Source organism: Protopterus annectens, chromosome 3.part0 (assembly GCF_019279795.1).
Source record: "Protopterus annectens isolate FY-2018-M chromosome 3.part0, PAN1.0, whole genome shotgun sequence".
NCBI lineage: Eukaryota > Metazoa > Chordata > Ceratodontiformes > Protopteridae > Protopterus > Protopterus annectens.
In genome coordinates, this window is record NC_056731.1 from 858,249,085 (window position 1) to 858,263,048 (window position 13,964).

The 13,964-nt window shown below is 37.0% G+C and overlaps 1 long non-coding RNA gene across 1 annotated transcript in view; it reads left to right on the top strand.

Moving 5' to 3' along the window:
- The first annotated feature begins 1,040 nt into the window (after positions 1 to 1,040).
- LOC122796596 overlaps positions 1,041 to 13,964 on the top strand; it is a 908,771-nt gene continuing 895,847 nt past the window's right edge. Inside the window, exon 1 of the long non-coding RNA XR_006363993.1 lies at positions 1,041 to 1,349. This is a non-coding gene — a long non-coding RNA (uncharacterized LOC122796596). The remainder of the gene's footprint in view (positions 1,350 to 13,964) is intronic.

A 13,964-nucleotide genomic window follows, 5' to 3' on the forward strand; every position in this document is an offset into this window, starting at 1 on the left:
TCAGTACTATTGATCGGAGGCATTGACAGAATAGGACGAATGTGAACTAATACATATTTTATGAAATAAAAAGCCTATAATTTGTATTATTTATTAAGTGTGATTATGCATCTCAGCTGTCCCTGGTTTTCAGGTATGTCCACGATTTTGACTCAGATTTTAGTTCTGTACCTCCTAATCCTGGTGACTTTCGGAGAAATTGTAATTTGTATACTTAATAAACAATTACAATAATTATATGTCTTTTATTTCTGAAAATATTTAGTAATTCATATTCTCTTATTCTGTCAATGTCTTAAGTCAATAGTAATAATATTTTAAAAGTGTCCCTGATTATTTCTGGATTTCTCCCTGATTTTTTGGCAGCTAGGAGTGTAATCCACCAACTTTTCTCTAAGCGTCACGTTTTAGGAAAGATTTCGAGGGACAGAGCTAAAATTTGAGTCAACATCAGTGACCACTAACAGTTATATGTGTATGCGCGTGCCTGTATAACACGTTATACAATTACTCACAGGTAACTTTCCATTGTACGATTATATAATTAATTACTATTTCGGGAATGCCATCTTGCCCGGTAGAAAACAAAAGCGAAAGAAGTTTATATAGGCATGGAATTCAAAACCTTCAGTCAGTATCAGCGGTTGGTAATGAATGTCACGAGCACCACTGACAACAAGCTTATCCTCTCTGCTAGTTTTGAAGAAGATCCTTTAACAGCACACAGCTTGGCGGTAATCCTGAACTGCACTGAATAAAACAGTAACACCACTTCAAGGAAACCTCTGAAGTTTGGTGCGCACAAATTTAACTCTTCATAAACACGGTGTAATAACCCAGACTTACTTACACCCTACCTAATTACGTCTAGCCTTGAAAGAAACTCTAAACCCTGCCTGCTAACCACGTGATACTTTGGTTGACAGACCTGTCAAAATACCAGCGCGAGCGTGCTACCAAAATAATCACGTCAAACAGCAGGTTTTCCTCCAAAACAAAACGCTTCCTAGATACTCCCCTACGAATGGGTTAAGGCTGCCTCCATCTCGGGCTGTGCGTACGCATTAATCGGCTGTTTGCTTGGCAGTCTGCCAGTGTGTTGCCTTGCCTCCATCCATTTTTTTGCGTAGAGTAAGGATCCTTGAGCTATTGCAGAGGCAGCCCGCTGCTCCATATTTGGCTTCTGTTACACATTTACATACTGAAGAGTGAGAGAGTGGAGCAGCAGCTAAGTAGTGCTGCAGATATCAGTCTACTACCGAGAAGGAGACAGGCAGAGCTACTGCACTGCAAGGAGAAGGACAGGGTCAAGAACTGGACTGCTGCGTGCCGGCCGGGCCCATCTCACAGTAAGTTTCCTCCCATCATTTACTTCACTTTGAAGGAGGTAAACTGCGCTTCTATCTTGAAATATTTGCGTGTTTCCACATTTTTCTTAGACTACACCTTGGTCACAGACAAAGCAGAGAAAATGTCTCTTTTTTTCCAGGGAGAGAGATTGAGTAGTAAGAGGACGTTAATGGACTGTCTTTAAAACACGGGTGGTTTCCCCGGAAAGGATTTGTGGCCCTGCGGCCGGACTTGGCCGAACAAATGGGGTGTTTTGACAGTTACTGATGACTGACCTGTTTAGGGAGTCCTGCCTAGCGCACCGCTCTCCTTGGTCCCGAATGACAGGATTGCCCCATCTCCTCGGTCTTGCAGGCCCATGTAGTTTGTCATTCGCTCATTTATTCATTAAAACATCTACTTATCGTGTTGTATTGCAATTATCTGTATGTTATTCTCCATCATAATTTGCAAACATAAGTAAGATGGAACAAAATACATGTTATTAGGAGCACTTCTAGGATGATGTTTAGTGGTGTCAGGAAAAGTTTGAGAGCGCACCCAGCTGTCTGCAAGGAGTTCCGTAGGTGTGTGTGTGTGTGTGTGTTGGCAAGCAACACAAATACTGACTTGGCTCTACGAAATGTGAATCAGTAGGGAGAAACATGGGAATGCCGAGCGTATTCTACGTTTGCTGCATGCACAGAAAACAAACACAGCATTACACGAGTAAGTCCAGTGGGCTGTTGAGGGAAACTAGTTAATCTTGCTAGAGGGCACGATATATGCTGAAAATGATGAGGTGAAAACGGGAGCTGCAGCGATTGATGTAACAGACCGGTGCACAAGAGCAAGGTGTTATTTTTATAATTTTGTAATAGGTGCCCCATGCGAAAGGGAATCCTCAAATGTTAGTATAGTAGCTTCTAGGTGTTACTGGGATTAAATATGAAGTTGCTTGCTGGCTGTTAATGTGTTTGTGTGTGGTGTCTGAGTGTGCTGGGGGAGGTCTGTATTCCTTCTGTCAGTATGCATTATATATAGACAGCTGTTGAATGGATTTATTAGTTTTTACTATGGCATTGTTGTTGGAAATTTGTACAGGACATTGTAATATACGTTCCTCGTTTAGTCAAAAATCGATACATGAATAGATGAAATGATATATTGTGTTTTTTCCAGTAATTATGCTGATTGTATGGTATATGCAAAAACCTTTTGCGCCAGCCATTTTGCATTCATGTTTAATACTGTGAAAGCTTTCTAGTTAAGGGACAGACAGGTCGTCTTCCACTGTTTCTCTCTGCTTTTATTTTAGTGAATGAGTGGTAGAAAAGGCTGCAGTTAACATCCCAGCGAGGCAGAGATTGGGACTGTTTTTTTTTTTTAAGGTTATCTTTTTTTATTTTTTTTTTTTGCACTGCAATTTACACACTGGCTATTTGAGTTTGAATGTCATTTTATTTCAGAGATTTTGCAATCATAGAAAGGTTGTTCTGTCCTTTATAGTTAAGCTTCTGCTTCTTTCTCATTGCGTGTAGCTGCATGACAGTGGTGTAGGATTTCAGCACTCTTACTCTAGCCTTATCAATCATGTAATTAGATCATGCTGCCATGGCAACAGACGACATTCAGCCATCCATTCAGGTAAGCCTGCCTTGTGTAAGGGCCACTTCTTGATATTTTATGTATTTAGGTTACACATCTAGGCTGCCTCTGTTTATGTTTGCTGTGCGTCTTTTTAATAGGCCGATTGCTCTAATGTGCACCATACTGTCACACAGTAGGTATGCTTTATTGTATCTCAAAAATTAGGATTTTTCACAAGTAAATGAGCAAAATACATCCTTAAACTGGTCTTCAGATCTTTTATGTAGTCTTAAAATAATTTTCTGGCTTGTTCGTTTTTATATTCAGACCTTTGCAAAGTGCAGTATTCTCTTCTGCCAGCCAGGAAATGTTCTTGAAGTCAGTGATGTTGGTTGGTCATATTGTAGTACCTTATTTTTCTGTGCAGGATTAAAATTACTTCCTGGCACTTGGCACCGTGACATCTTTGAAAGCCGTGTAAAGATGATTATATTAAATTTATGTCTTTAGAAGTCACTGTGAAGGAGAGGTTGCTTCAGGTTACGAGAAGGATTGATTTTTTTTATCCTTGTAGGCAGTCTTCTCACTTAATTCAAAGAGACTGGCTGGCCTATTAAATAATATATTACACAGTTAGGAAGAAGAAGAAGGCAATGTGATCTAACTAGGAAATGTACCAGAGTGGTTTGCTTATGCAGTGGCTTGTAACATCAGCGTTCTTGGCTAAGGAACTTGTATGGAGGTGTAAGATAAAAAAACATAATACCTGGTGTTCTGTTTTTGTCATGGAAGTGACATTGTCTTTCCTGCAAGGTCATCACCTGGGTGATAAGTGGCAGTGAAGTAGTGTTTTTTGAGGCTGAGAAATAATCATTGTCTGGACACATATTTATGTCACTTACTCCTTATGTAATGATCTGGGAAGCAAACTAGAAAAGTTGCCCTGATGTCACTAGATGGGATCCTGAAATGTCCTTGGCTAATATGTGATTTCATCATCGATGTTTCAAATGTCATATTTTGAGTGTATGTTGCCATAGCTGAGGTTTAACAGAGGTTAACATACTGTATAGGAAGGTACATTTATGCTGATGTTCTAAATAAACCTGATACCAGAGACCAAAAGATCAAATGAGTAATAAATGATGAGTGAACACCACCTTCTATGCTCATCAACATGTTTGCATAAATGGTTTTAGGTGCCAGCAGACATTGTGGTTACTGGGAGCCCTCTGTCTGTGGGTGGGGAGGCAATAAGTATAGTAAGTCATCCTTTGTTGCTGTAATTTATTAATTATTTATGAAGACATATGCATTATATGGTGTGGTCATAAGAGATAACATAGTAAAGCATGCTATGAGAGTGTTAGGGTGTCATATATTTTAATGCACTGACTCTACTAAAATAAAATGAGCATGAAAACAGAGTGGTCAGCACATGGACAAAGAGCAACTAAAAAGAATTCTCAAGATTTCATTTGTTGTGCTGGTCCTGCATTTCCTATACCATTTACTGTTCTGAATGAGCAATTTCAGATTATACAGGATGTCTACCAGTTACCATTCTCAATGGTAGGTCTAAAACATTGTCAATTTACCTAATTCTTTAAGTGGATATCTTGCAACTCCAAGCTGCAGGCCCTTATTTAATGTTAGAAACTGCAGAACATGATAGTAACAATTAAGATACCAGTGATGCCTTCGCTGGTGCACCTAAAGGGGCATTAGAAGATGCTGTCTGCTGCTGGAGAACTACTGTTTGTACGGCTTTTGTGGCATGTTAAACATGTAGCATTAAGCAGTGTAGAGGGCACACCTGGCTGATTAGCACAGATCAGCCTTATTCAGTCTTGCTCATTATGTCCACCTGAACTGGTGACTGATCTACCCCTTCCTTTTAAAATGTATACAAGATTACGTTAGATTGCACTTAACTAAATGAACATGTTGCCCTTTCCTACTATGTGACTGATCAGTAAGAACATTGTAGGCCATTTTTATTTTTGAAATCACTCATCTTTCTTTTTTTTCCCTTCTTATTTTTTTAATCACTCAGTTTTCTTAAGGAGATTTGAAATGTGGTTTGAAGAGCCATCAATCTATACCTTCTTCTGTACCCATACTTAAAGATCCCCCATCCCCTAAATACATGGATGTTTCTTCTCCATAACAAATTGCTACCTCTTTCGTGGCCCAAGTACACCAAGTGCAGTGGCTTTTCTGCCTGCTTCTGATTCTTTTCAGTAATACTTATGAAATGGTATAAGCCCTTACCTCCTCATGTACCACTATTTAACCCCCCCCCCCAAAAAAAAAAAAAACAGGAAACCTGGCTGATTCTTTGTATAACAAATTGCCACCTTTTTTTTCCTGGCTGTATATACACTGTATATTGGCTTTACCACCTGACTGTTTTTTATAATACTAATTCATGTGTTGTTTTGTTACACACTATACTTCTTCCTCATTCTGTGATGATGTGCTCTCTTTTATTACTGGTGAAATGAACAGTGGGAAAGCACCACCAAAGAGCAACAGGATTGGGAGGTTTATTACAGGGTTATAGACTTTGCAGTTGCAGGTCTATATATTTTTATTAAACAGGGTGCTGGTGAAGCCTCATTCCTGTGCCCAGTTGTGAAGGCAGTACTGGGATATGGATTTCATGTCGATTGGTTGTGTGATGTTTGAAGAATTGGGAGCTTGATGTATGAGGAAAGTCTTTGAGCACTGTGGGGGCACAGAGACTAGAGGGGAGCATGGAAAGGGAGATACATGCATCTTCTACCATCAATATCTTTACTGGGTGTTTAGATCTAGTTTGTGTAGAAATGAAAATGAAAGACAGAGTAGGAAAGTAGTGGTATTGGTGTAATCTGAAGAGAGAAGACTTAAAACTGACATCAAGAAAAATTTCTTAATGGAGTAGATGCCAGGGTCTTAGAGCACAGTATTACAGGTGTGGTGAAGTGTAGATTAACACATGGTTTCAGAGGTGCCCAGGATTAATGGAATATGGTGTGGTTCAGTTTTATAGGGCTACCAGCAACATTTAGGCAGATTTGATGAGCCAGAGTTTTTATTGGTATCTTCATGCATTATTTTTTCAACAGTCCTTGGATTGTAACACTTCCATTATCTACATTTTATAATTTTGTTTTACACATGAACAATGAAAAAATCTGCTACAGGGAGTGGGCGCCCTTGCATATTTGGATTTGCAGTGCCATCCACTGTTTTGTATTTCTTACCAATGTTAACACTTATAAACATATATAATTTATGAGAGGGCTCCGTTCAGTTGTAAAATGTAGTTATTTTGTTAAACATTAAAAATAATAAGAAAAAATTGTCATTGACTTCCAAAACATTATTAAGTGCTAAATTAGTTTGTCATCCTTCAACCAGAGAAGAAAACAAATGTACATTTTTGAAGTGATGTATATGCTACAGAAAATATTGAGCAAGATATTTTGACTTTTAATATTTTTTGTGTTTGTAGTGTAATGTTTGTATTAGGGACTACTTATAATGTTATGGTTTATCCTTATCTTATTTTGTCACCATGTACTGACGCTGGTAAGGAAGGAATAAACAACAACAGGGAATGTTATCATGGAAAACAATTCATTCCACGGGATTTGAGGAACATAGGGTTATGAGAAATTTGGGCTCGTATCTCAAGCCCCCTACTCCTGTGTACATTAATTATCAATTAATCCATGCCATCTACTGACCTACTGACAGTGGAAGCACTGTTTATGCTTATGAAGAACAAAGCTTTGCTATTCCATTTCAAGAGTAGTGGATGATGACAGAATGTTTTAACATTTGCACAGAATGTGAAAATGTGGTAATAGAATGCATTGCTCTTTAACTTTGTGTATGGGGCCTTTCTCCCTGGACCTCTAATGGAAAAGGGCCTTGTGCCCAGCAGAACTTTCCTGGGAAGGGAAATAAAACAAAGTACATGAATAAATAAGTAGTAATTCTGATGCAGAAACCCTATGAGTCTTGATATCTTGATAGTCTGTACCCCAGATTTCTTAAAATGTCAACATGGTGCATCTTTAAACCAATCACGTTTCCTTTTCAGTAACCAAATCTTCCCTGTTTTGAAGAAAGGATAACATTTGTACTCCTTTTCCGAATTCTTGCCCACTTTCTCCATTTTTGATCATCTTATTGTTATGAACTTCAGACAGTCAGTTCAATCTGACACATTATATGAAGCACTGGAGACAGAGAGAGAGAGAGTCAACAAGGTCAAGGCCAGTAGAACATGCTAGCAAGTATGATGAAGTCTACACACTGGGTTCTGCCAGTCCTCTGAACCAGTCATAGCAGCACAGTCCTTGCATTCCTTGCTAACTGTGTTTGTTCTAATGTGAGCCAGATAGGACCTGCTTCCTGTATAAGAGATTGCTACACAATCATGTGCATTGCAAATGCTCACTCATGCCATCCCAAAAGTTACCCATGGCATGAAAGTAACACGACCACTCGAAGCAAGTTTTTTTTTTTTTTTTTTTGCCGACAGGTAAGCCCAATGTACTCAACGCCCCCTAAACTTATATATACAAACTCCATTGTTACACAGTCTTGAAGAAGAAAAAAAGTGCTTGAGACAGCTGTGTGCTGATATGGATAATCACTTGTTTTGTGATAACATGAGTGAGCAAGTGATTTCCAAAAGTTCATGATATAAAGGCAGTTATGTAAGCCAGATGAACAGGACTCATTGTTTCCAGAAGAACAGAGGTAAGCAGCAGTGTGTTACATTACTTTTGAAATGCTGTATGGTACATTCCACCTACCATGAGATCATCTGTCTGTGTGGCAGATCATTTTATGTGTGACATTTATTAACCCTATATTTTTGTTTGCCAGTGTTTCAGAGCAGGCATTTTTCAAGGGTCAGGTCTTGGGACATTGCACTGTATTAAGAAACAAAAACTCAAGATTTTAGGGAGTTCTCTGTACAGGTGACATATTACTGTACAGACCTATCCCAGATCCAACTACTTTGGCTCTTTTGCTGTCTGTAGTCCTAAATTAGCTCAGACAGTAGTTACTTAAGACAGTGACTTGAAACAGTTTGTCTGCTTGGGAATCAGTATTCAATGTGGAAGACCCATGTTGACAATCCCATTTTAGAGATGTCCTTGGATAGTCAGCTCCCTATGGGACTAGATTAGGTAATGCTGTAAATTCAGAAGCCACCTGGAGTATCAGTTAAACTTTGTCAGCAGAGCAGGGTCCCGCTGTCTTAGCTGGGATATTGTGAGCCCTTTGCTCTGTCAAAAAACAGTTTTGACCTTGCTAAATTTAGAAGCCTGTATAACAGACTGCCTTGTGAATTGTCATCACACCTTTCCTGTCTTCCAAGCTTTACACTTACCTCACAACTCTTTATTCGTTTTGGAAGGTCATAGTATAATATATTGTGTGCAAAACCTGCCACTATGCTCAGAGACACCTTTCACACTTTGCATAAATGTATGTTGATAGCTTTACTAGATGTGTTATTGTTTTAAATTATATGTTATACATATTTAGTTGAGATAGACTACTGTCATGTCAAGTTTAGTGCTGTTTTGTATGTCTTATTGTAGTTAAATTTCCTTGCATCTTTCCCACCTGTGATGGGGAGGCACTGGACTCGTTTAGAATCAAAATTGCCAGTAAGTCTTTGTTATTAAACAACCATCTGTGTATTATTAGGTGGGATTCTGCTTGTATGGAAAAAGACTGCACATATAAGATTTGAGCACATATTACACACTGTTGGAGATGTAACAAATAAATTTTTCTACCTTTGATGGAAAGCAGGGGATGGTAACTTCAGAATCAAAATTTGCCAGTGCAGTGTCTGTTGCCAAATAATTGCCCTTGTATCAAAAAGTAACCACTCGTATGGAAAAAGATGTGGCATATAGAAGAATGGAGTACACAGATCAAACTATTGCAAATAAATGTTTATTTTATTAAGCAAAGGCTTAACAGACTATTGGAGATGCTACAAATAAAAGTTTATTTTATTAGGCAAAGGCTGAACAGACTATTGGAAAAGCTACAAGTGAAAGTTTATTTTATTAAGCAAAGGCTTATAATTCTGGGAGCTGATTATTGTTTTAAGGAAAAATTTTGAAAATGCTGTGGCAGTGTTACTGCAGAGCTTATGTAAGGAAGGATACCATAAATGGTATTTTGAAAGTCTGAGCTTCCAGATACCAGGCATGACCATTTATTGAAAGCCGTTTAGGAAATGATGGAGGAAACTCCAAGTGCTTATATCATTTTTCAGTGGGTGAAAACAAGTCTCCAGTACAGAGAAAAAGATGAGTAAGGCAGTCTGTATTGTGAAGGTCAGGTGTTTGTGCTGTAGGTGACAGGGAAGTATTTTCTTTTATTGTAGAAAAGACATTCTTCCTTTCAGTGGCTTCTAACTTCAAATGTACCTTGTCATTGCCACAAGTACAATCACTGACAAAGGAAGACAGGGCACTCCTTGTCATTGTAAAGGGGCCTGTTTGTGGAATAATACATTGCCCTGGTAGATTTGAACTTTTTGCTGGAACACACTTGAGGGTTTGAAAATGGCTGCTTTATTTCAGGGGAGAGACATTTGCTGATTCGGCAATTGTCATTTGAGAGAGAGAGAGATACTTAGAGAACTGGAAATCCTCAGTGTTACTATAAAGGTCTCTGGATTGGGAAACTTTAATGTCACTGGAAAGGGGTCTAGGTTGAGGTGGCTGGAATGTGCAGTGGTTGAATTGACTTTTTTTTTAATTACTGAAATGACCCCCCTCTTGAGGTTTGAAGATGGTGGTTTTCTTTTATTTTGAAATATTAGTAGAGTGGACTGTGGACCCTTGGCCTGCTGTCATAGTCTTAGGCGTGTTTTTATGGGAGGAAAACTTGAATCCTTGGTTATTATTATATTTCTGTTTTATGCAACAGTTTTAAGTCTGTTTTGCATTTTTACTGGATTGTGTTTGTTTTCTACCTTGGAAAGCAGAAATATCACTGCATTTTACAAATATTGTATTCTGAGCCAACACGCTTGTGTACTGTCTGAAGTTACTTGTAGTTTTCTCTATCCATGTCTGGATTTTTTTGGAAATAATCAAATATCTTATGTATTCTGACATTTTGTTTCTTTCTTTATGTTTAGCAGTTCAACTGTGTGCTGTGTTACTACTCAGCAGTATGTTTTAGCTGTGATTTGTAAAAAGGCATTATACTGCTCATTTACTTGTGTTACTACTCAGCAGTATGTTTTAGCTATGATTTGTAAAAAGACGTTATACTGCTCATTTACTTGTGTTACTACTCAGCAGTATGTTTTAGCTGTAATTTGTAAAAAGACGTTATACTGCTCATTTACTTGTGTTACTACTCAGCAGTATGTTTTAGCTGTGATTTGTAAAAAGACGTTAAACTGCTCATTTACTTGTGTTACTACTCAGCATATGTTTTAGCTGTGATTTGTAAAAAGACGTTATACTGCTCATTTACTTGTGTTACTACTCAGCAGTATGTATTAGCTGTAATTTGTAAAAAGACGTTATACTGCTCATTTACTTGTGTTACTACTCAGCAGTATGTTTTAGCTGTGATTTGTAAAAAGACGTTATACTGCTCATTTACTTGTGTTACTACTCAGCAGTATGTATTAGCTGTGATTTGTAAAAAGACGTTATACTGCTCATTTACTTGTGTTACTACTCAGCAGTATGTATTAGCTGTAATTTGTAAAAAGACGTTATACTGCTCATTTACTTGTGTTACTACTCAGCAGTATGTATTAGCTGTAATTTGTAAAAAGACGTTATACTGCTCATTTACTTGTGTTACTACTCAGCAGTATGTTTTAGCTGTGATTTGTAAAAAGACGTTATACTGCTCATTTACTTGTGTTACTACTCAGCATATGTTTTAGCTGTGATTTGTAAAAAGACGTTATACTGCTCATTTACTTGTGTTACTACTCAGCATATGTTTTAGCTGTGATTTGTAAAAAGACGTTATACTGCTCATTTACTTGTGTTACTACTCAGCAGTATGTATTAGCTGTAATTTGTAAAAAGACGTTATACTGCTCATTTACCTGTGTTACTACTCAGCAGTATGTATTAGCTGTGATTTGTAAAAAGACGTTATACTGCTCATTTACTTGTGTTACTACTCAGCAGTATGTATTAGCTGTGATTTGTAAAAAGACGTTATACTGCTCATTTACTTGTGTTACTACTCAGCAGTATGTATTAGCTGTAATTTGTAAAAAGACGTTATACTCCTCATTTACTTGTGTTACTACTCAGCAGTATGTTTTAGCTGTGATTTGTAAAAAGACGTTATACTGCTCATTTACTTGTGTTACTACTCAGCAGTATGTTTTAGCTGTGATTTGTAAAAAGACGTTATACTGCTCATTTACTTGTGTTACTACTCAGCAGTATGTATTAGCTGTGATTTGTAAAAAGACGTTATACTGCTCATTTACTTGTGTTACTACTCAGCAGTATGTTTTAGCTGTAATTTGTAAAAAGACGTTATACTGCTCATTTACTTGTGTTACTACTCAGCAGTATGTTTTAGCTGTAATTTGTAAAAAGACGTTATATTGCTCATTTACTTGTGTTACTACTCAGCAGTATGTATTAGCTGTAATTTGTAAAAAGACGTTATACTGCTCATTTACTTGTTACTACTCAGCAGTATGTATTAGCTGTAATTTGTAAAAAGACGTTATACTGCTCATTTACTTGTGTTACTACTCAGCAGTATGTTTTAGCTGTAATTTGTAAAAAGACGTTATACTGCTCATTTACTTGTGTTACTACTCAGCAGTATGTTTTAGCTGTAATTTGTAAAAAGACGTTATACTGCTCATTAACTTGTGTTACTACTCAGCAGTATGTATTAGCTGTAATTTGTAAAAAGACGTTATACTGCTCATTTACTTGTGTTATTACTCAGCAGTATGTATTAGCTGTAATTTGTAAAAAGACGTTATACTGCTCATTTACTTGTGTTACTACTGAGCAGTATGTTTTAGCTGTAATTTGTAAAAATACGTTATACTGTTCATTTACTTGTGTTACTACTCAGCAGTATGTATTAGCTGTAATTTGTAAAAAGACGTTATACTGCTCATTTACTTGTGTTACTACTCAGCAGTATGTATTAGCTGTAATTTGTAAAAAGACGTTATGCTGCTCATTTACTTGTGTTACTACTCAGCAGTATGTTTTAGCTGTGATTTGTAAAAAGACGTTATACTGCTCATTTACTTGTGTTACTACTCAGCAGTATGTTTTAGCTGTGAGTTGTAAAAAGACGTTATACTGCTCATTTACTTGTGTTACTACTCAGCAGTATGTATTAGCTGTAATTTGTAAAAAGACGTTATGCTGCTCATTTACTTTGTTCGGCATACATGTTGTATTTTTTTTTATCCTCATTTTTTTCTTTTTAATTTGGCAAGTGCATTGAGTAATTGTGTTTTATTATCATATCACTTGTTGGATTCGTTAGCTTACAGTTTCTTAATATGTATGACTCTGTTGTATAATTTGTACTTATGCACTGTGTGTGTTATTGCAACTTCAGTTTCTGTTTTTTTTTTTATGGGCTATTGCTGTTGATTTGTGCTTAATTATAAACCCACGAGTCTCACCTGAAACAGTCTGTATTCAGTGGCCCTTAGATAGCGTGTTATCTGAAAAAAAAGGGCAGATATTGTCTTTTAAAGATATGATTTTATATAAGTGTTGCAACTTCAGAGTTTGAAAAGCTAGAAGCATTCTACGGAGATTCAGTAGTACTGCAATACTCTTCTCATCATGTAAGAGACATGGAAATGTATAAATACTGTACAAAATTAACATGCTGGTCAACTATTTTAGTTATTGTGGTTTTACATCTATCTTATTTGAAATGCTTAGTTTGAAGTTGGTGGAGGCCGAGTGCAGTCCAAGGTTAAGTGTCAGCAGAGGGTAAACTTCATGGGGTCGGGGGTTGGCATAATGGTTAAGGTGCCTACCGCACAGATACAAGGTACAGGGTTTGATCTTCACCTTTGAGGGAAATTTGGCTAGGCTTAAAATTGCCAACAAGGGCAGCTAGCTTAGTACTTACCTTTTGCTGCAGTGCCTCCACTACTCACCTGTAACATAGGTTCATGAGCAGTGGCAGAAATTAAACTGTAGAAGAGCACATAAAACTACTGCCAAGACTGAGAACCAACGAAAAAAACGGCAAACTTGTACCACAAGCAAGAGCAAAACCATCTTTTATTAAATTCAACAAAAATCAGTTAAAGGCTTTCATCTGAGCAATCTCAGACTCATTCAAAACATTTAAACCAATACCATCAGAACCCTTTTGTAATCCCACCCAACCAATCAAAAGAACCCTCGACGTAAATAATTAAACACATTTACTTAACATCAATTAACTTGAGCAGAACATATTACTTCTGTGTTGAGCTTAGTTAACTCTTTCCATAACGTTCTAATATTTAAATGTTTAAAATTCCACACAGTATCTCTTAGCACTTAAAACTATTAACTTAAAACATGTTCCAAAATAGATTAATAATAGGAAAAAGCAGTCTAAAAAATGTATGCTTCTTATAAAAATCTATTGCTGAAAAATATGTAAGAAAATATAAAAAAGTTTTTTTTGTTGTAAAAAATATGTATGTATGTATATTTAATTAATCCAGCAAGCCACTAATTTATAGGTCGGCAGCCCTAATTTTAAGAACACTAGAAATACTAATATTGTCATTAAACCCAGGGGGTTTACCCGTATCCAATAGTAGTTACCAAAGCAAGGAGTTGCTTTGGCAACTAAGATTGCATGCTTGGATTTTAGTTGTTTAATTAAAGTGTTTGATTTTAACAGTTCTGCCTGGTAACAAGACATTTTTACCCAAAGCTGTAAAACCTATAACCAAAAGAAATGACACACATCTAGTGAATGGTAAAAGCAATGCAGTTTGTATATGTAACTTAAAGTCCTCAGAACAT